The sequence below is a fragment of the Fringilla coelebs genome, assembly GCF_963513975.1.
Source record: "Fringilla coelebs genome assembly, chromosome: 1".
In the NCBI taxonomy this organism is placed as follows: Eukaryota; Metazoa; Chordata; class Aves; order Passeriformes; family Fringillidae; genus Fringilla; species Fringilla coelebs.
Window position 1 is genome coordinate 115438620 of NC_140028.1, and position 21795 is coordinate 115460414.

The following is a 21795-nucleotide window of genomic DNA, read 5'->3' on the forward strand; positions in this document are numbered from 1 at the left end:
TATCCAGGCAATGCTGGGAAAGAGGCTGGAGGCAGATAACTATGTACCTGCCCCCTGAAATATGATTCTTTTGGTTCTAGGTTCCATGCAGGTGTTTCAGGGAAGGTCACATTTTTTCTGCCACATCTCCTTCCTCTCATGTGGCCTTGTTGCCACTGAAACAGTTCAGATGTGCATCCTCTGCTTGCTGATTTTCTCATGATAGTGCAGATAAAACACCCCCAACAGTTCACTGACAAGCAAATAAAACCATGCAGAAACTAAGCTTTCCATTAAAAACAACTTTGACACAAGGTCTCAGCTCTTCCCATAATCAATCAAAATATTTACTGAGTATATGCATTAAAGAACTTAATTTATGGCGTGAGTAGGGACTGTGCATACAAACCCAAGTGAGCTGAGCAGTTTCACCAGTGCTCGTTAGAGTGTCAGTGGAAAAACAAGTGTGTGAGCTAATTAAGTCCTGTGTCAGCAAATGGCATTGCTGTGTAGGCACAGGAATAGGAGAGAACACTGGCCTTCAGCACAGAATTAAACCTGACTGAACAATATTCTGCAGTGTGCAAAATAACTTGAAATGTTAAATGATTGGGAAAAATAAACTTCCTTTGTATCTTTCTTGCACTGATGTACAAGAATCATATGCCTTTTTCTTTGAAACACATGCTATATTTAATTTCCAGATACTCCTTAAAAAAGGCAGAGAGATTCTCCCTTGGCTGCAGTTAAATATAAAAAACCTCTTTATCAATTTTTCAAGGAATAAGCCTGCACTATGTCTTGTTATTTCTAGCCTGACAAAGCAGAAGTTGTATATTTTTAACATAATAAGATCCATTTTGCTAGATATTTCACCACAGGAAGGGCACTACATTAATCAAGAGGCTATTTGCATTCATGTATGATTTAGCCCAAAGCTGAGTGTTTAGAACAGCTGATCTATATCTGAACTTCGAACAGGATTTTTGGCGAACATGCAAATTAACTACATCGTGTTACAAAAGTACCCGTTCGTGACTAATAGAAATTACCAGGGTAATGTTGCCTTTGTTCTCCTTTCATTATCCTCTCCTCCCGTAGTGTAATATTGTATCTTTGGTAGTATTTAATTTTATGTAAGAGGAATAATGAGAGGAATAAAGACGTTCTTTGTTGAACCATCGGTGCTGCTGCTTGCCACGTGGAGGAGCTCGAGGATCGTGTTAGGAATTACCGTCAGCCTGGCGAGCCCGGCAAAGCCCGTCTGGAAAAGAAACTCCGGGCATTACTTTAGCCTCATGTCTGCCCCTGGGTGTGTGGATAAGGTTGCTGCGACCCTGTGGCAGTAATGCATACGAGCATAATTCGTTCTGTAGTACTCCTAATGCTCTTTCCTACCGGTATCACGAAGATCTCAAACCCACTTCAACTGGTGCAAACCCTGGCTATGGCTTCTCCGTGGTTTTCTAGATATGTTTCCACAACTTCTCCTCCTGTAGGATAACTAAGAGGAGAGAAAAAAAAAAAAAAAAAAAAAAAAAGAGGTAAAAGTCCTTCCTACCTTTCTGTGCCAAACAGAGCTGTAGATTTAAATAATGTACATTCAGCTTCAAAATCTGGCTGTACCAACAGGTAAAAAGAGCCATTGACCTGTAGCTATTTTTGTCTCTTTCTGACCTACAGACTTTTTTTTCCTTGAGTACACTTTCAGTGGAGAAACTTGTGTGAAAATCTGTCTGTGCTAGGTAGTATAACCAGCATCAGCCCTGTGGCAGGTGGATCAGTGCAGATCAGGACAGTTTATGTCTTAGAGGATAGACCTGGGAGCGGGGCTTTGGGCTGTGCATGTTCAGTCTGATCTGTTGGGCCCCCATCTTGATGTGCACTGGCTGGGGAAGGTGTCCCTGGTTTTCCTCCCCATGGTCATGCTCTTTTTTGTAGGCTGGACAGTGCATGTAAACAAAAAACATCAGCTCTGATGGACTAGAAAAATAAGGAGAACGTGATGTACACCAGCAGGAGGGAGTGGAAGAGAGGCTAGAGGCCTCCCATGCCATTAATTTCTTAAGGTCAGGTTTTCACAACCTGTTGGCTCGTTAAACATGCTGACCCTCAGCTTGAAGCACCAGTTTCAGGAGAAATGTGAGACTCTGCCTGAGGTGTGAGAGGACGTGCCTGTGGGAGATGCTCACCTGGCAGCTCTTGGGGGACACAGCTGGCCACAGTGAGGTACTGAGTTAGAGGTAAGGATGGGAATGGAAAAGCAGATCAGAGACTTCATCTTCCAAAACTGCAGTCTTGTGCTGATTATTTCTGGTTAAAAACAGGGTTTCACTCCTTTCACAGTAATTAAATCACAACCCATGGCATTTCTTTCCAGATTAATTCCTTTTGTTATCAGACTTTACTGATGAATTATTGTCAGAGTATTACTCCTCCTCTCCTTCCCAGGAAGCATAATAATTTTTTTCTCACAGTGCTACCTGTGCTGTTGATGGGGTCAGGAGTGAAACTGGCACAGCTGTAGCACCTGTCCTGTGTTGTAGGCACACATCAGCTTCTGGGGAAAGGAGGAACCACCTCAGAGTCTCTGGTGCTGCTGAACTTCTGCATTTTCCTTTTTATTGCTCATGTTGGTGGTATCATTTGCAGCACTGTGTGGTGAAATAGCAGAAGCCTGAAGAACTTTGGGGTTCTCCAGCTGCTGTTGCTTCCTGCAGCAAGCTCCTGAGGGAAACAGCAGCCTGGTGTGTCTTGCAGGAGGAAAAGGCAATTTAAAGTAGCCATTACTGCTGCTTGCCAGTTCATTTTAAGTTACTGTGCAGTTTTTTGCTGCATGATATGCTAAAACTACAAACGCCAGTCTTCCAAAGTAGATGTTTAATGTGTATTCCTCCTGGGTTAGATGGATGAAAAAATCCAAGTTTTAGCTTTTTAGATAGCCCTGAAAGACTTTGTGTCATTGTAAATCTTTGTTGGAAAGGTTAAGATAAATGACATTGGTTGCAACCAGCCTTAATTATACAAAGAGTTTCATTTTTACATTTGCCTCTGAAGCGTGTTAAATTTCTCAGCTTGTTTGACAGGGATGTCTCACCTTATTTCCTGAGACTTAAGGCACAGGAAAAAAGAGCTCATGACATTACTGTCTGAAGCAATTCAGAAATGTGACACCCTTGATGGCTGCAAGGGTAGCTGCTGCAGTTCAGCTGGAAGAGTGGCAGTAGGAAACACTTCTAGAAAGCCAAGATTCTTTTGTGAGCTAATAGATCTTTCTGGCCATGTGAGTAAGTAAAATTCACTGATAATAAGTTAATTATGATTCAAGTGTTTGGATTGGAACTAGGCTTTAGAACGTGAATCCTGCAAAATCTACCTTTGTACTCTTGCCTCCTTTTTTTCTTACCTGCTGCAACATTAGCAAATACTCTGAGTAAGTTAACTGGGTTAAAGGGGTGGTAAATGCAGTAACATAGCACAGAACCAGTTCTAAATTAGCAGTTATGGGTTATTAATTATCTATTTCTGATTTGATGGGGGTAGAACATGAAAGTGTGCAGTACCAGCAATTGTACACTGCTGTACACTTCAAAAACAAATGGAATGCCATTAACTTTGTTGCTGGATTCCAGGGAAATAATAAAAAACCATGGAGAATGTACACCTTCTTTCAATTAAAATGCATGCTCTTTGTATTAAGTTGCAGCAATACACAAAGTAATACATACTGTCCAAGACATGCAAGGTAGTCCTAATTCCATCGATTTGGGGTGTTAGGAAGCTTATCTGAGGTTTGAGGTTTCCCTTCCAGAAAGTAGAAGAGATCAAAATGTGCAGCTGAGTAAACAGAGGGCTCCACTTCACTTGGTAGGAATTTGCATTGGTGGAATTGCATGGTGAACAGGAGAGAGGAGATTTTGGCTAGGAAACAGAAGACTTTTGCTTCTGTTTCTTTGAAGTTTAATCTAAATAAAAGAAAGAAAGCTTTCCCAGTGTAGGTCTCCCATAAAAATATAAGAACTTCATAAACCCCTTCTCTCCTTAGTTCAATCATTTATGCAGCCCATAATGATGCTGAGGTTAAAGGAGGTCTCCAGTTCCATGCTGAAGTCTTCAGCTGTGATAATCCTTGAGGGATCCTTCAGTGAACAGAGTTGTGCTGACTCTCTTGAACAAGTCATTCATGAAACAGCTTTGTGATAAATAGTAGTGTGCTAATGACCTGCAGAGGGGGTTTATAGAGCAGTCTCTTGGGGTCAGTGTAGCTGGTATTGCATTTTTAGGAAGAATAAGGTGTTAATACTGCAGTTGCCAGACACAATCCATCTCAAGAAGTTGAATCTCTACTGAAATCCCCACTACAGGGTCAATAGCTTCTTTACACTTATGCCTCCTTTCTGAGTGCTGGGTAGAACTGCAGCTGTGTGCAACAGCCACTGAGCTCATGACTGTTAAAAGCCATCCTGCTTCTGGAAGGATTTGCAAAGGCTTTTATTTATTTAGTTATTTTTTTTAAGTTAATGTTTATAAAGGCTTTTTGTGCTCCTGAGAGAGGAGCATGAATTCAAGGCTTTCAGTTCCTACTATGCCAAATCTGGAGTTTTCCCTCAGGCCTCCATTCTCTGGGAGTCAAGCAGTGCTGAAGAAGGGCTGTAGTGTGGCCAGAGAGCCTGGCATACCTGCCACTGCGCTGTGCCTGCTGCAGATCTCGAACTCCAGCTGTTTCAGTGACTTTGAGAGGGTTTCAGGGAAAATTCCTTCCAGCAGGTGCTGTATGTCCACGGTACTACTTTCTAGTTTCCCACTGATCTTGAAATACAGGAAAAAAGAGGATCATATATGTCTTTTTTTCTCTTGAAGTTGCCTTTTTTTTTTCATTTTTTGTTTTACCCCACTTCTTCACATTCTAAAAATTAGGCATTAACTTTTTTGCAGTCTTCAAAACCCGAATGACTGTAAATTTATACAATCACTCTTCAAAGGCAAAATTGATTTTTCCCCCCCTCAATTTCCTACTCAGCCTTTCTGTTACTCTTCAGAATGCTGGCTGTAGAAACTGAAGGAATATCAGTAAGAGTCATTAAGACTTGCCCCCTTTTTCATGTCACCTAGGAGCATCTTTGTGTCCCCTGTTCTCCATCTGGAGTCTAGGAGATCCCCCAGCAAAGCAAAACATTTGTAAAAACTGCTATTTCAGCGATTTCAAAAGCAAAGATCATTAAAAATACCCACACCCTGCCCAGAAAAAAGAAATACTAGGGACTGGAGACTCTGAAGCAGTACTTTCTGCTTTTATGGCATGGCAGTGCTCTGGGTAGAAACAGCTGCAACACTGAAATGGCTGTGAACTTGATGGCCTCTTTTGGTGAAAACAATTTTTATCTCTGTAGTTAAATTCTCCTCCTTTCCCTGTAATTCATGTCTACATTTGATGTGGGGAAAATATAATACTGAGGGATTTTGAAGAGAGCTATATTTATTCATGAAACTCCATGAAACAGCAGGAGTAGTCCACTTATAAGGTGGGAGAGGGAATGACCAAAACATTTTAAAATTTAAGTGTCTAAATATCTGATTCACTTCAGAAGTAGTCTCTAGATTCTATGGGCAGGAACATTTCAGACCTTTTCAAATACACTTTTTTTCTTTCCTGATGCCCTAATCTACAAATTCATGTGCCTGAGGGCAGAGGGGGGAAAATCCAGAAATTTAGAAGTGTTTTAAATGTCCATTCCCGAACTGACTTGCATAAAGTGCAGAGTAGAAGAATGAGGAGAATACAGCTTCTGTATCTGTAAAGCACCAGAAATGTATTTGATGAGCTACCCTGATACCTCCTAGGCTAGATGAGATAATACATAATTAGAATATTTATGATCACTGGTGATGAGTAGGAATGATAATATTCACTAGGTGCAGTATTCAACTTCCCTGCAGGCTGAAATGTGGATTAAAGTGGATGTAGTATGTGGAGTGCTAATTCAATAGATGTGGATCATTGTGGGGAGAAAAGGCTTTAAAACAACTTCCCAGTCTGCAATTTTTCACTTTGTCTGGGAACAAGATCTTGCTTTGCTCCCAGAAGTAAATCCTGTTTTAATGAAATGCCTTAGGAAAGCTACCTTTCAAGGTAGTGTTCTCTGTCTCCTTCAAGTGTTTATACGTACTTAGAAGACATTCTGAAAAGCAATGCAGAGGAATTTTTAAACATTAACAAGACTCACTTTCTTTTCTAATTGCTAGTGGCTTTGTGTTAAACTTGCACTTTTCCACTTCAAATGCATGCAGCCTTTCTTTGAGCTGAGGGAAGGTATTTGCACTTTTCTAGCATGTGGTTGAGTTACAGCTGCCCCTTTGAAGTGCTGTTTGAGGCCGTAATCCTCTGAGCAGTCTGGCACAAAGCTCAGCTGGAACTGCACCAGGACTATTTGCAAGGTGGAAGCCGCTGTAGCACTTTGCTTCAGTCTAGCAGAGAAATGGGAAAAGTCCCACAGATCCAAAACATGAACTTACAAAATGGGAAACTTTTCAGTCTCCCTATCTCCTTCCAGCCGTTATCAAGAACCTGCTTTTTGAGTTTTTTCAGCAATTTTTTTTCAAAGCCTAGTCTCTTGTGTCTTTTCTGGAATAAGAGTTTTCAAAAAACCATTGTGTAGGCTGAGGGACATGCCAAAATTAGGAGGTAACAATGCTGTATTATAGCCATTATGACTCTGCTCTTCAAATATTTCCTGCCCGCCCTTGTTCAGTCAGCTTTAGTCTTTGTGTGATTCCAGTTTCCAAAAATCCAGCTTTGTATTCCTTACATACTCTGTCAAAATCTCCCACTCTCCTGTCTTTTCCACTCGCTGCCTCTGAGGGTTTATCCTGCAAGATGTTGAATGTACTGGATATAATTAGAGTCAGGTGAAACTTTTGTGTGCATCAGTTGCTGCTCACACCAACTACTTATCATCCCCCACGCCTCTCACAGGCACATAAGGTGGAGATGCTGTTCCAGGTGTCTCTCCACACACTTAACAGTCAGTGGTTATTTTTCATTCCTGAAATGTTCATCATTCTGCAGAATCACAATCTTGAAGAATATATGTGGTTTGAAGTTTGCTGTGCCTACCCAGAAAACACTTGAGTGCTGATTACACAAAACAGGAAGCAAGTCAAGCATGTTCACAGTGGAGTAAGGGGCTTCAGACAGGCCTATTGTTGTATGCTCCCAGTTCCTGCCCTCAACAAATTACCCACTGAAAAGCAGAGTTCTGGGGATAGCCTGACTCTTAGGACAGGAGGCTTTAGCTGATGGTATAGGCAGCTATTTTTTCTGTGGAAGAAACAGGTGTGACAAACCCAATGCTTGGTGAATATGACAGATGAACAGACTTTTACAGAGCAACAATATGTTGTGGTGTTTGATTGCTCACTGTTTGGCAGAGCTGTTCCAGGGAACCAGATGATTGCATGTGAGCCTCACCTCACCTCACTGGCTCAAAACGACTGTAATGCTCTTCTTTAATATATGGAATACTTTTGTTATATGCTGCTCCTTCAGATTTCTAATAGAAAATAATTTTTAGTGTTTCTGTGTCTACAACTTTTATAACAAGTGGTCCATAAATCCCCTCTCTAATATTGTGTAGCTCTCTAGTACTGGAGGTTTATCACAGGGATAATTTTATAACTTCTGTCACGTGGGGACTCAGGTTGTAAACTGTATGCTTGTTCTAAATCTTCAGCAGTTTGTTCTGATCCAGCTCACTGCTGCACTTCTAATCCCCTCCTGAATATGCTTTAGAGTAACTTGTGCAATGGAATTTTTGTATTTACCTTTACTGAGGTAAAATTTGTCCACTGAACAGATAAATATTATGTTGTGCTTTTATGATTTTGCTCCTGATAAGAAATTTATTTTTAACCAATGTTTCTGCTTATTGACATAACTAATTTAAATTAAAACACTGAGGTTTGCCTATCATGAATTTGTATGTATTTACCCTGCAAGCCCAAGAACTTTTTGGTATTGGTGGTTTTTTGGTGGGTTGGTTTTTTCTTTTTTAAATTTTTTTTTATTTTACAACTACACTGTGAGCTGATGTAAGAAAAAATGCTTTCTGAAGAAAGCAAACTTATCACTGCACAGTTTCATGAATAAGAAATACTTAATTTCTTAGAAAAAATGTCATAATGCTAGCTAAGATACAGGATATGTGTAAGGGAATGAACATTTATGATTAGTCCAGTGGATGTGGCGTCCTTTGGCTGTCTCTCTTCACACCCCACAAGCATAATGCAGGACTTTGTTTGCACCACATTACATGACATTAGTACAGAGTGCCAATCTTTAAGTACAGATTTGCAGCCTTTCTGATAACAGAAAGAGAAGATAACTTTCCTACCAAAGCATTTTGTATCTCTGCACCAGTCAATTGCAAAGCTTCTCAAGGGACATCTCTTTTGTAGTCTTAATGCATTCCTTGTACATCCCAGACTTGATACATAATCTTTTAAACTGCACAAGGAGCTCTGCTCAGTGATACCAAGGCTTCCACAAAGATGAGTCATATTTATTGCATTGGGCATATTTAAACTACTTATTCTATATATCTGTCTAAACTGGTGTAGGTAAAATAGGCAGTTACTACAGACAGCCTGTAAATCTGGCATTCTTTCAAGGCCTGGAGCAATCAGCTATTGCTGGTGCAGAGTCATGGACTGAATTTTAAGGTAATCAGTTTATGCCAAGTCTTTCTTAATGTACTTGCAGGTCTAGTGGCAACAGGAAAGTAAAAGATAGTGATAGCTCATCTGGGAATGATTCTATTTTGTTGAATAATCTGCAGCTACACAGCAAAATGTACTTTGAGCAGGAGAGGTCTCTAGAGGTTTGCTGTGTTTTTTTAAATCTTGAAAGGCACAACTTTCTTGTCAGTGACAAGGCTTTACATCAGAGAGTTGATTCAAAAAAGTGTGGCATTTATCTTAATTTTGCTCTTCTCAACTTCAGTGACACCATTTTGCCACTGAGTGGGAGTAAGATTAGAATCGTGCTGAACATCTTTGACAGATATTTTCAAGTTGGCAATTCTCTAGAATTGCAGAGAACTTTACCTGCTTGGTGCACAGAAATCATACACTTCAGACTAAGTCTTGGGTGTTTAATGCAGCCATAGAAAATTTCAGAAAATATGGAGCAAAGACTTCACATGTGTTTCTCTTCTCCAGCTGTAGCAAAAAAAAATTTTTTTTGTATGTATGCATGTGTATGTGCTCTTTAGATAAACATATACAGAGGTTGAACTTAGCTGAGGTTATGGTGTGTTGAAAATTTTGGAGTGTTGTTTTGTTGTTTCTTCTCTGATGAAACTGTGCATAGATAGTTGGGGACCATTGGTCTAGAACTGTTTCTTCTTCTAAATTAAAAAAACTAAACCCATTCGTTTAAAGACAGCATCACTAGGCAGAGTTTAAAAAGAGTTCTTTTAGTAAAGCTGTCTACATCCCAGCTTCTGATTTAGAGGCAAGATTGTCTTTTGACCCTGTAGTACTTAGTGTGCTGTCACAGGTCACAGTATATTGGTTTTTGTTTTCTCTTTCTCCGCTGCTGCCATTTCTCTCCCTTTCTGGCCCTTAAGATCCACATGGTATTCATCAGGAATGGCTCTAGATTAACATTTCTGTCAGTCTGAAAGTCCTGTGGTCTTGTACTCTGTCCTTTTCTGTATCTGGCAGTCACTTCTGGTGACTCCTGTTAACATTGCACAGGGCCCAGAGCTTCTTGCCAAGGCTATCTCTAAAGATATTTGCAACTTACATGAGAAATTGATGAAACTTGAATGATTTTCTGTTATTTGACTTGGATGGGATGAGTTGCTAAGATCAGGTATGGCCCTTTCCCAGAGGTTTCAAGCCACTAGGATTTCAGGGTTGAGCAGTAAGGGAAGCAGCAAGCCCTGAGCGACGTTCTTGTTCGGGCTGTGCTGACCAACCCCTATGTTCCTGCAGCTTTGCAGAAAGGGAAAAGGAGAAAAGATTCTCTGAGCAAAACCCCCTTCTCTACAGCACCTGAAAATAGAACTGGGGGAAGTAGTGGGGGTTTCCTTCTATCTTCTGTGAAGGAAGGTTTTTAAATAGGATTTCAAGCCTACAGCATTGGAAGTTTGGGGGACTGCTGATTGCTACCTCTAAGAAGAGACTTGTAAAGCAAGTGAGTTAACTGGGCCAGACACTTTGCCAGTAGGAACCTAATCTCCCTTTAATAGGGCTCTGTGCCCACAAAACAGGATTTCGCTCCTTCTGTAAAAGTTTTTATGTGACTGAGAGCTGATGAAAGTCCTAATACCAGAGATGTTGAAAATGCAACAGTTTTGGGAGTTAGGTTCTTTAATTCTTTAGGCAATACTTCCAACACCATCTAAATTTGTATCAGTGTTTGTATCTTTGTGGTTACTAGCAGATCACAAAAAACTCATCAAACAAACACCACCCACCCACCCCCCCCCTTCCCCCCATAACAAAGAAAAAACCTAAACCCCGCAAATTCGGAGACTGATTTTGCTTAGGAAAAAAAAAAAGAAGTGGAAAAATGGGAAAGACCGGAGGGAATTCAGACTGCAATGAAGAACTGTTTAAACAATCCTGAAACTTTAAAGTCTTCTGTCAGAGTAACAGATGTTATAGCATACTTCCCCTCCCCCATTTTTTAATGGAATGTGAAAGTGTGGGATTCTCTTATTTGAAGGAGCTAGACACAGGAGTATAGATCTTTGTTTCAGGGAATTTGAGAACATGTCAGACATCTCTGAGTATAAGAGGTCTTTGAAGTATACTACTAAGCTTTGTACTTGAAAGAATTAAAGGATGCTGTATAGCTTTGTGTGAAAGAGGACTTCAAAGCACACTAAGAAGTAGTGAAAGATCTGCAGTTACTAAATTTACAGTAAAGAACCATAGTAAGTCTTCCTTTTTATGTATAACAGCAACATGATATTTATGGAGAAGGCACAAAAGATGGTGACTGAATGGATCAGTCAATGGGATAGACGGGATTTTGAATCACTCAGTGTTTGAAATCCATCAAGTGGTGATGAAACAGCCACGACTGCTCAAGGTGTTAAGTGTGTTGCTATGGTCTTCCACATTAAATGGCTTCTGCTCTTTAAAATTTCTGTGTATTTAGTTGAGCCTTGATTTTCCACAATGACAGCTGTGTTTTCATGTTAAGCTATTAGAAGTCTGCTAGACTGTTGGGCACTGATCATACTACTGAGCTCCAGCCTACGCTAAGGTTTTTAGTGATAAGGATATTTTTGTTATATTTCAAGAAAATTTCTCAAAATATGGGGTGAGAGAGAGAAATCCAAGAGAATATGTGTTGTAGGAAGAAGCTGAAAAGTGTAAAAGAACACAGGACCTTAGGGTATAAGTTAAAGCCCTTAACTCCTCTGACTTTGGCACAGATCATCAGTCACACGCTTGGTGCCAGTAGCATGCAACAGTTGAAATTTTTTAGCTTTTTCTCATTTTTTTCTCTGTTGAGGTCCTTTATAAGGATGAATATAATGTTGTTGTTTGAAGGGAACTAAGAGTTATCTTCAGTTTGGAGGACCACGAATCCCTGGAGACATAGGCAGGTGGGATGATGACCTTTGGCTTGCTTTGGCTGAATTTGGATTCTGAAAGCTCTGTCTGACAGGTAGACTGGCACAAAATAAACTAGGTAGTGAATTTGTAGTGTACCATCTGCTCCATGCTAATTGCTTTTTTACTCATTTTGATATATCTGAGGGAAGTGATGCCTTCCAGAGGGACCTTGTCAGGCTTGAGAAGTGGGTCAATGTGAACATCATGAGGTTCAGCAAAGCCAGGTGGAGAAACCCCCAACATCAGTGCAGTACAGAGGGGTGAATGGACTGGGAGCAGGACTTGGGAATACTTGTGCATTCACAAACACACATTGGATATGAGGTGGCAGTGTGTGTTTGCAGCCCAGAACGCCAGCTGTGTCCTAGGCTGCCTCAAAAGCAGCGAGATCAGCAGTGTGAGGGAGGTGAGGTGATTCTCCCCCTCTGCTCTGCTCTCATGAGGCCCCACCTGGAGCACTGCATCAGCTCTGGGGCCCCCAACATAAGAAGGATATGGATCTCTTAGAGAGCCACAAAAAGGATCAAAGGGCTGGAACACCTCTCCCAGGCAGACAGACTGAGAGCTGGGGCTCTTCAGCCTGGAGAGGAGAAGGCTCCAGGGAGATTTTGTTGTTTTCAACACTTAAAGAGCCACAACACATGGGTCAAAGAGATTGAGAGACTCGCTGAAAAATGTTGCCCAGAGAAGCTGTGAATGCCTGGAAGTGCTTTGGTTGGATGGGGCTTTGGGCAATGTGATCTAGTGGAAGGTATTTCTGCTCATGGCAGGGAATTTGGACAAGGCAATCTTTGAAGGTCCCTTTCAACCCAAAGTATTCTATGGCTCTGTATTCCCCGATATTTGGTGTATCTTTGTTTTCATTAGAAGTAGGATAATCCATGTTGCACAAAAGAATCCTTTGTTTCCGTGTAAGTAGTGACTAATGCACATTTATTTAATTCCCTGTATCCATGGCTTTTAAGCTTATCCTAAGAAAGATGATGCTTGAAAATATTTGGAAAAAAAGTGAGTGTAGGCAGGAGTTGGCTGGTGCAAGGACTGGGTTAGGGAATGGGACAGGTAGGGCCAACAGAGCTGCCACTGGTAGAAGACACTGACCATGATAAGGATCAGTGACCCAGAGCAGAGGAAAGCCGTGACTTGTGGGGGCTGACAGCTGATCCAGGGAGGGAAATTTGCTACAATCACCTACCATGCATTAACTTTACCATCTAAAGAAGCCTTAAATGACTGAATGAAAACAATGTACCCAGAGAAACTGTTTAGAGCACCATTCTTCCAGATTATAAATTGGAAGAGCGAGTTTTATAATCTAAATTTTTGAAAAACTAAAAGAAATTCCCTCACCCCCATTTTTGCTACTTCTCCAAATGACAGCAGTATGTCATCAACTAAATCAATGTAAATGAGTGCTGACTCCATTTTTTTTCCTCACTTAGCTATGAAAAGTATTGAATGTTTCTTCAGTGATGTTTTATTCAAAATTTATTCAAAACCAGCTGGAAAGAAGGAGAAGCTGTGGCTCCAGAGATTCGCTGTCAGCTGTGCCATACATCTCCAGAGGCTGGTATATCTTGCTTTGGGATCTTTGTTCTATACATAGCTTCTGAGGGCTGCCTACACACTCATTATTCTACTGCCTTGATCCTTTTGTGTGTTTATGAGATGAAGGAATGGCTGAGGTCAGTCTCAGACTCTGTGGATTGTCAGGTGGCACTGCTAAAACTTGGCAGAAGGTCACACTTCCTTTTTTGAAGACAAGATAATCTGGCAGTGCCGATGTCTCTTTAAATATAGAAAGAAAGATGAGGAGTCTGTAAGATTTTACATTGTCTCCTTTCCTTATATTTTGAAATAAATACCATACCAAAACCATTAAGTGAGGCACAGCTGTAATTCTAATACACTTTTACAGAGCAAGTACTTTCAAAAGTATCCATTGGAGGACAGCAGAACACTATGAATCGAGGAAGTATGGTGTTTCTACTTAAAAAAAAAGCCACATTTCTCTTTGAAAAATAAAAATGAAAGTAGAACATTTTTTGTTTACATAACACAGTCTGAAAATCCATTATTACTTGACAGTTTTTCTCTGTCTCTCACACCTTCTACAGCTCCATTACTGCTTTGTTGTTGTTTTTGAAAGTGGAGGCATGTACTCACTCCCTGGATGCTTGTATAATCACTTGTTCCAATTTTAAATAATTCTCAGATCGGCTTAAGTTTTTCTGTTCATTTTTTAAAAATGATTTTAATTTTTAATTTTTCAGCTTTTAGTCATTTGCAAGTCTTACATTGGCATTTTTACCTCATTTATATTAAAAATTATTACTATCCTTCCGTCTTTTTGCTTACATTTCACAGAAAAGGTGCTGAAAATGAGTAGCCAATCATTAGTAACATAACTGAGATATAATTCAGAAAACTTAGCGCAGGACTGAAAAACACTTTTGACTCAGCATCGTTCTCTGGGAATGGAAGAAAAAAAGGCTTCAGGTTTTGGTTCAGTCTAACACAAACAAACTCTCATCTACCCTCTCAATGTCAGCATTCTACTCCTTTCTGCTCACATCCATTGCACTCAAAATTGCAGCTGCTGAAATTATTTTTGTCCTCTGTCGTTCAGAGGTTAGAAGATAACTGTGCATTTAAGATTTTCTTTTCTTTCTTTCCCCCCCACCTCCTTACTTCTAAGGTCTCTCACAGCCTTGAGCTTTTCTGTAAGTGGTATCCCCACCTGTGATAGTGAACTCAAATTTCTTCCCAGCTTCCGTGCCAGACCATCCTCTCCTTTTAAAGCAATATTTCCTTTCCACTTGAAACACGCTGGTAGTAGGATGTGAAGGATTGCCTTGAGATATTCTCTTGGAGTTGGTGTTTAAAACCAAAACCCTTACTTGTATATCTTGATTAATATCTGACTTCCATGTGAGGATATTTGGAAGACTAATGTATGAGTAAGAGTTCAGTGGGGGTAATGGAAGAGGGAGGAAGAGAGATGGGAGTTGTGGAGGGGACAGCACCTGCTTTCTGGTTCTGCCACTCTGGTAACCTTGTGGTCCTTTTGCTGTCACATTTTTGTTTCCTGTTCACAGTATGTGTGAAGTACATTGTGCTGTTTCTTTTACTTGTTTCACAAAACTCTGCATAAAGGATATATTCAGTGGCTGATAGGGCAATAGTAATTTCCAAAGAGAAAAATAGTACATTAAATGCTTTTTGCAAATAATTCAGCTGAATTTGGTATTTTATTCCTTGTTTTTACATAGGGTCAAGCTCTAGAGTGGTAAGTATCTTTACACTTTGGTGACCTTTATACAACTCCAGCTTTAGTTCTCAGTTTAGTTCAAAGGGAAAACTAATGCTTTGCAAAGTTCAGAAATCAGTGTATGTACACACAGAGAGAAACCACGATCACACATGACATTTCCATTTTATTGCACCCAAATTCACTGTGGATAATGAGCTTGAATAAAAATTTTGTTTCCCTTTCCCTGTTACATTGCACGTGGTGTTGTCTCTCTATGTTTGTGTGCAAAGCTCGTCCATTGTATTTAGTTGTTTTAAATTGCAGTGTAACAGCGAAAATAAGTGCTTATGGGGGGGGGTTTTCTAAGAAGGTGACTTCACAGTGATATCTGATTAATTTATTCCTATCCCCTACTGTTACTCTCCTCAAATGATTTCCAGATGCCTACTCTAGGTATCAAAACATTTTATAATAAATGGGATCATATAATAAGTCAAAGTCTGCTATTATTTAGTAAGAGGGACTACCTCTACCTTATTCTAGACAGTGTGGTGCCACACCATCTTCTGCAATCTTACAGGGACAGCCTGCTAGGAAAGCCATTTGTCACAAGTCGTTTGCATAATGTTTGTTGTGCAAAGGAGGAGGGTGAATGGATTGCCTTTGTGCTACTGATCCCCTCTGTGTGTGAGCAAAGCAGGGAAATCCCTACGACTTAACCTACAGTTCTGCCCATAATGGGCCAGGCTGCTCCCCTGCTACTTGCATCACGGGTTGCCTTTCTTGTCTGATTGCCTCGCTGGTTTTCCTGCCCTCAGCAATGTTGAACGTTGTTCAGGTGTATCAGCACGGCCCAATGCTTCCAGTTAAGCAGGTCACATCTAAGAAGAATTATGAATTGGGTAATATCAAATTGAAGCCCAAAAATTCTAAATGAATCATGTCTGAAGTGGTTAGAAGTCCTCAAAAGGCTCCTATAATGTGATATTTGAGATTTAAAAATTTAGCATGGTTCCAAGTTTATGTGACTGTTTTCTCTAAGGAGTTATTTAAGCTCTGCCTTTGATGGTTATAATTATTATCCAAATTGCATAATGTCATAAAATTGTTGCAGCTTTCAGAGGCCTTTAACCTCTATTATGGCAGCTCCAGTTCTTGCTTGACTGCAATTCATCAGGTACAAGTCTTATGTGTGTTGAAGCTCACAGATGGAATTGAATTTTGTCTTTACATTGATGATAAATTGCTAATGAATCTAATATAAGCAGCCTGAAGAAAAGCGGTGACTGTCCCTGGCTTGCCACTTCTAGCCATGGACATTAATATTCAATATGAGCAAGGACTTCTGTTCAAATTAAAGGCTATTTGATTCTAATGAATGTCAGGAACATTTGTCTGCATTTGTGGTCAATACTGTGATTGGTTTGAGTCTATTCTAATCTACCATACCCAAATTTCTCTTGCTTATGCATCAGGGGTTCCTGATGTGGATGTTTTTTAAACCAGATATCATTAGATTAATATGGAGAGCCATAGTGTCATTTGCACAAGATCAGGTAGGTACCCAGAGCTAAATTGAATTAATCTCCAGGACAGTGTTGTGAGATTTAGATGGGAAGAGCCTACTTACATAAGACAGGAAGTCTATTTCAATGCAACTTTTTACAGATTACAGTGACCAAAACTTACAAAGGAAAGGTGGAGTGCTCTTTTCTCCTTGCTGTTTTTTTTCCCACCCCTAAATTAATGAGTAGTGTGTTTTATATAACAATCTCTTGTTTCAAAGTACAACCACATAGCCTAGGATGAGTGACTTAGAATTAACCAGAGGATAAAAAAAGAGTCCTGATTTTCATCAAATCAGTGCAAGATTAGAAAAGTTTTTGAATTTTTGAAAGAAATTCCTGTTCTGTTAATAGTTCTGCCACATAATCAGAAAGAGATGGATTTTTTTTTTTTGCCTCCTATGCTCTCTAGGAAGCTAGGCACTATACTGGCTAAAGACCCAGCTTCTAACTTTCACCCCAAATTTATTTATAGCTAGTTTCCTGCTTACTTGTTCTTGCTCCACTTTGAACTTGAATTTGGACACAGTTTCTTGCCTAGAGGTTTCTCTACCACTATCCTCCAGAATAGCAATGCACTTCCTCAGTCTGTTTTGCCAGGTATTAGAAAAAGAATGATGGGTATGTCAGCTTCCAGCTGTGTGCCCCATCTGAGGAGGGAAATGCACACAGCAAAATCCCTGTCATGGTTCCTGTCAGGGGTCAGGATGACCTCCTCTCCATGTTCACCTTTGGAGCTCAGATCTTTAGTGCTGGTCCTCAGAAGAAGCATCCAGCTGGGGAGTAAATTGAACGGTCCTGGAGCAAACTCCAGCACTACTGAGGAATGGACTTCTGGAAAATCTGTGCACTGAAGAGTCATGAAAATCTTCTGCTGCAGACTTTGTACTGATTTTTAGGTGCAATGAGCCATCATGTAACTGTTTGAAGGTGACTGAATCAAGCGTGTGGAATTTGAACCAGGCTCCATTGGCGCTGAATCTAATGAAGTGTACAAAGCTGCTTGTCAGATAGGAGAAAAGAGGAACCCAGCCTTCCGGAAAAGGGACAGAGAAAGTGTTGGGGGATGGGATAAACTGATGAAAGGCTTATTATGAGAGTTATGGGTAGTTAGGTTAATGCTATCCTAAGTACGAAAACACAGCTAAAAAAGAAGTCCGTGGTAATTCCTTAAGGGGCAATTTTGCCACTTTTTCCTGCCTTCCTTGAGTTACAGTTTAACTATACAACCTTGTCTTCACTATAGAACTAATTTGGAGGAGGAGGGTGATTGGGTTCAGAGTTCTGTCTGGGCTTCTAGGTAACTTCAGGCATGGGCCTCTCAATTTTATTCCAAAATGAAGATCTGTGGTCTGGAAATAATTATTCTGGATTCACTTATAACTCCTTTCTGTGTAAGCTAACCTTTGCTGCTGTCAGATACTTTTTGCATCTGGAGTATTTGTATCTGGATAATCAATAATTCAAATTATTTTATAATTTATTATAATAATTAATTAATTAGAACCAAAGCCTATTTTTTCATGCAGTTGTGATGAAAGTAGCTTAATGGTTGTGAAATTGGACTATTTCTGGTCTTAAACAACTGGACAATGGAAAAGTGGAGACAGAAAGCATGTAAGCATGAGGTTTTGCTATTATCCACAGACAGCATAGTCTGATACAAGAATACAGTGAGGAAAATATATTTATTGTTACTTACTGTTTACCACAAAATCTTACCATCTGTGCTTTGGGCATGTCAGAGCTGGATTTCATAATTTTCCCTGTTTTCTGCAGTGGTTTTCACTCTCCTCTTGCATGGAGACCTGTTCCTTTTTTCCTGCTCCTCTGCTCTTTCTGCAGGAGCCAGGGGCATTGGGAAACTCGTGATATTCTTCCCTGCTGCTGCTACGGTGGGTGAGACTGAGCTCCCTTTTGTGACAGGCTGACAAAATCCAAGAAATATTGATTGTCATAGGTAACTGCAATCAAAGCTTGGTGTCTTGAGGGTTTTGGGTTTTTTTTGGCTTAGCTGAGGCATGATGGAAGGCCTTTTCTGGATAGGAATAAAATAACCTGCTTCAGAGGTAACTTAGTGCTTGCAGGGGACTGCACCTGATGCCACTCCATTGCCACCACCACCCTCCTTAGAATTTTTTGCTGCTGAGACTTGTTGCTCAACATCTCTACCCAAAGATCAGTGCCCTAATCAAAAACATGATGAGGTTTAAATGGCAATAGTAAATCTTCTCTTTAATTATAATTTTTATTCTGATACTTGTTTCTTGCTATTATTGTATTTGTCAATGACCAACATCAGCTGACAATATAAAATCATGGTCTAACTTTGTGGATTTCCATCTTGACTGCAGAAATTTCAATTTAACCTTTCAGGCTGAATTCTCCTTCATTAGGCTGGAGTCTCTTATTAACTTACAGACTCTCTCCTCCATTCTATTTCCTTTAATTAAAATTGTTTCTATTATATGAACAAGAATAGATTTTGATTTATGGAAAGCTTTGTGCAATGAGGAGTTAATGTTCCCATTGTCCTTTCCTACCACTTGCAATCCCAGTGTGAATCAGTGGTTAGGAAGTGAAGATGATAACCTGAATGTATTATGCTGGTAGTTTTTGGAAGTAGTCAGGTACAGCTTAAAGTTGCTTTGAAATTATTCAAGATAGACCTTAAAACTTTCAGAGTTATTGTAATGCATTTAATTAGTATTTAAAACAAGATCTACATTTGCATGCTTCCTTTTGGTATGTAAGTGTGCACACCATCTGATAAGCTAGAATTGTGGAAGGTCATCTAGAGGAAGAATAGAATAAAATTTTCCCTGTCTGTGAAAACATCTGCAGATCTAAAATAAAAAATGGGAGGAGGGGGGAAGAGAGTGGAATGAACTAGAAATTCTAACAGAGACATGGGTTGCTTGCAAATAAGTGTAAAGCAGAACTGGGGAACTGGATAATGTGGCTGGTGATCATTGACTTAGGATAGATTCATTTGGGGATGCCAACATCTACTCTTAAGTGGCAGTGAAAATATAAGATGTCAATGTGGGTTTCTTTCTGACCTTGTGACCCTGCTGAAGTTCTTTTTTTTTAGTCAGAGATGGTTGTGGTGGGGAATAAGTTTCAAACCGATTAATTTTGTGACTGAGTTTTGTAGGAACAACTTGGCTCTTACAGAAGCTGCCAGTTTACCCTGAGTGATTTCAGTGGTGAATTCTCTAAATGGTGTCTGTGCCAGTGCAGCCTAGGAATGATGGTGCTGTAGAAAATGGGCCACAGTTTGGGACATCTTATCTGTGCTTGGTTTGGACCAGGCGGTGTGTGACAGTGATTGCAGGGGTCCTGGGATGAGGGAAGAGATGAGAAAGTTAACTCTATGTTCAGAAGTCTGGTTTATTATTTTATTATATATATTATGTTAAAAACTATACTAAAAGAATAGAAGAAGGATTTCATCAGAAGGCTTAGCTAAGAATAGAAAAGGAATGAATAACAAAAGTTTGTCTCTGACCGAGACAGTCTGGACAGCTGGACTGTGATTGGCTATTAATTGGAAACAACCAGATGAGACCAATCACAGATCCACCTGTTGCATTCCACAGCAGCAAACAACCATTGTTTATGTTTTGTTCCTGAGGCCTCTCAGCTTCTCAGGAGGAAAAATCCTAAGGAAAGGATTTTTCATAGAATATCATGGCTACAGTGGTGCAAAAAAAAAAAAATTCTTATTTTAAGGCCCCTTTTCCTTATTTTTATTGCCTGGGACCTCTGAAGACTATTATTTGAAGCACCGATTCTCCACAAAGCCTCGCTTGGCATAATGCCTCCCAAAAATGGGATGGGTGTGAGATGCTCTCACATTATTTCCAAATACAGCACTACCAGCAGTCTGAGACAGGGAATTTCTGTGGGTATCCTTGTGCAAACCAGTAATATGTATCCAAAACCTGCTAAATTTTCTGCAGCCCAGAAAAATACCAGGAAAAGAAACCCAGTTCACTGGAGGTCCAGCAGTTAGCTGTGCTGAGCATTTGCTATTCCCCTGAGCATGAGGGTCAGCATCTCTCAGAAACAGAGGCTGAGCTGCTACCCTCATTGGTGTTTTGCTCAGGTTTATTTTTCATTCTTGTAATTAGGACCTTCTGAGCCCTTTGAGAATGCATAATTGAAAGCATGTTAGCAGAGTATTTGTGATGGACGTGTATTTTGGCCAGCTTCCTAGAGTCCTTTCTTCTTCTCATACCAGGAAGAGATTAAGTATACTCATAAATATACTCATATAACCCATATATTCCCATATACTGCATAGTGCCATTATTTTTCTGCATTTTCTGTTTTTTGTGAAGACCAGAGATCAATACACACCCAGTGTAAACCTCTAAATACATTTAATGTAAGTAAACTGATAATATTTGTTTGAATAATTTGAATCAAGTAAATATGAGTACGTCTATTAAAATCTTTCACGTAGGGTTATATTGACCACTTTGCATTCAGTTTTTGTTTTCATTTCACTATAACTAGACTGCATGGATTAGTTTCCTCTAAATTTGACCAAGCTAAGTGCTAGATTATACTATGGGCTTGAACTTTGCTTTCTGTAAACAGCTTGTAAAACATTTAGGAATAGTAGCATTATGGTGACATTAAAAAACAAAAATGTAGATCAGCCAATTTCATACAGACAGCCCTCTTTATCTAATAAAAATTCATGAATAGTCATAAATTGCCTGTACCCTTGCTTTCATGGGGAAATAACAATAGTGTTTGCATGTTTATCTCTGAAACAGCATCTGCAGCATGTTTGTCATTAATATAAGAAAACAAGAAGAGAAGAAAAGCTGACATGCATTTGCAAAGATGATGTTTTTATATTCATGTCCTAATGCTGTTATTGACATTGGGTATCAATAGCAGAAGCTCTGTCACAGAGACAATTTTAAATGCATGTAATAAGGTTAACATTCATCTTTCTTTAATTGACTTCATTTTGCATCCTGGAAAACACAGTAGGATATAATAGACCATGTGGACCCCGCTTAAGGAGACAGAAGACGTGGCAGGATTCCCTTTAACAATATCTATTTTATTACAAATCTAATGGCATTTAAAACTGAAGGCAAGCCTCCTTAGGAAAAACACCTCTGGGACTGTAGGTTAGGTAGATGACAACCACCATGGGCTCCACACTGGCCCTTTGTGGGCAGCCCCCAGGGTGTGGTATGGCAGTGTGATGTGCCCCAAGCCCCCTCTCCAGCACCCTGGCTCTTGCCTCTGCTGCTTCCCTGTCTCTCAAGGATTGCTGCTGCCACTGCACCTCCCCTGCAGGCTTTGCTCGGTCTGCTAGACTGAGCCTGAAAGGGT